Here is a 2,107-nt window from a genome sequence, read left to right as displayed (position 1 = left end):
GCTGAGAGAGGGAAAGAGAGATACACTGTGCACAGAGAGAGAGAGAGAGAGACGGCTCCCAAGACGCTTTCTCCTGGGAGCTGCACCACAGGCGGAGAGAGAGAGAGAGGTGCTGCAGTTCGATGCTGTTGTTTATTTTGCAAATTCGAAAGCGGCGACTATATAATAACATGATTGTGATAACTTATGCGATGGTTTAAATTGCAGTTTTGTTGCAGCTTTCTTTCTCTGCCGAGTAAATGCTCGCGACCCTCCTCTGGAGTGTGCAACCCTTCTACCTGCTACTCGGAGTCAGATATCGGGCTGTTTAGGCGAACTCAGAGTTGTTGCAATGGCACGTCTGATTCGTTGCAACCTGCCACGTCTACAATGCCAGACCCCTGCGGCCCCTGCCATGCCTGCTCCTTGAGTTGAGGTCTTCGGGCGCCTCCTCGAGCTGAGCTCCTCCAGGTGCTTTGGCTCGGTGCTCTCTCTCTCTCTCTCTCTCTCTCTCTCTCTCTCCATAATAATCCTCGAGCAACAACCTGCAGGCAAGGGCTCTCTCTCTCTCTCTTAATCCTCGACTTGATGCCATCTAACAAACTGCAGGAAAGTGCTCTGAGCGCTCTCTCTCTCTCTCTCTCTCTCTCTCTCTCTCCCCCCCCATGTGCTCAAGAGAGAACAGGTGCATTACTATTGAAGTGTCTGTACATCGGCTCATTTCTGTCAACCTCCTTTCTCCCACACACATACATACCCATGAGTCCAAGCTCCAGCTACTTACAATGGGTTTCTTCATTTGGGCCTTGCTCTGCTTGATCAATTTTAGTACTGAGCAAGCCCACTCCACAGCATTGTTGTTTGCCTTCGAAGCTTCTTAACTCGAAATCTCACTCTGCTCGGAGACTGCTTCATTAGGAACTCCAATTTGGGCCTCACAAGAGATACCTCCGTCCCCTCGACGAGCGTCGGAAGAGCTCTTTACGAAGAGCTGGTCCAATTCTATGATTCCACTACAAACAGGTCAGCATCCTTTCAGACATCCTTTGCATTCTCTGTTACCAATCAGAATCCGAGCCTTGCCGGGGATGGGCTCGCATTCATCATCGTCCCGGATGACACATCTATAGGCAGCCCTGGAAGGGGGCTTGGTTTGGTAAATGCTACTAATTTGACAGGAGATTCAAGGCCCCCTTTTGTTGTAGTGGAATTTGACACATATTTAGATGTGGGATTTTTGGATATCAATGAAAACCATGTGGGCATAGACCTCGGAAGCCTGATTTCGATCGCCACTGCGGATGTGGGTGTGCTACAAATGGACCTCAAGAGTGGAGATATTATCAGTGCATGGATAGATTACAATGGCACATCCGAGGTTTTTGAAGTCAGACACAGGGCAAAGGCCCGAGGAGCCTTTCCTGAGTGCAAATTTTGGCATGGCAGAATCTGCGCAGGAGTATATGTATGTGGGGTTTTCGACTTCAACTGAGGGATCATAGGACCTCCACACATTGTACACATGGAGGTGGAGTTCCACACTCAATCTCCAGAAGCCCCAACAGCTCCCTGGAAGGTATCATTGAGATGCTTGCTGCATGTGGTTTCTGCCCCAGGTCTTTGCTATTTCTAAGCCTGATTTGTTCAATTGATGTAACTTTGTGTTCATCATTAGCTTGCAGCTTCTGATAACGTCAATTTTTCCTTCTCTCTCTTCTCTCTGTATAACTCTTCCTTTTCAAGTATAGGCATACAACAATATTCAAAGCTTGAGCGACACTTTAAATTATCGAGACCATATGTCTGTGGTGTCATTTTTAGGAAATACTAAGCCTTGCAACTTGCAAGGGAAATGGGGTCTGTCAAGGCTAGATAGCAAAGCTTGCAATGGAATGAAGTGCAAATTTCCAAGGCAAAATGTGTTCTTGAATCCAAAAAGAACTGCCTTTGTGGACTTAACTAGGAATTTCTCTCTTTTTACCCTTCTAGGTCACACATTTTTCCAATCTTTTGGCTGTCCAGCATAACAGAAGTGCCAAAGAGTGCTTTTTATTAAATGTGATTGTGATTGAAGGTGGAGGTGTTAGGGACTCACAGGTGCAAAGTGTGACGATTGATAGAGGGATAG

At 46.9% G+C, this 2,107-nt stretch overlaps 1 pseudogene; it reads left to right on the top strand.

Moving 5' to 3' along the window:
• The first annotated feature begins 267 nt into the window (after positions 1-267).
• LOC147433631 (L-type lectin-domain containing receptor kinase VIII.1-like) lies at positions 268-1,901 on the top strand (annotated as a pseudogene).
• The last annotated feature ends 206 nt before the right edge of the window (positions 1,902-2,107 follow it).

The sequence above is a fragment of the Adiantum capillus-veneris genome, chromosome 19 (assembly GCF_014529385.1).
Source record: "Adiantum capillus-veneris isolate H3 chromosome 19, ASM1452938v2, whole genome shotgun sequence".
Classification (NCBI taxonomy): Eukaryota; Viridiplantae; Streptophyta; class Polypodiopsida; order Polypodiales; family Pteridaceae; genus Adiantum; species Adiantum capillus-veneris.
The sequence above is the reverse complement of the archived record's forward strand: the minus strand, read 5'-3'. Positions and strand labels throughout refer to the sequence as shown.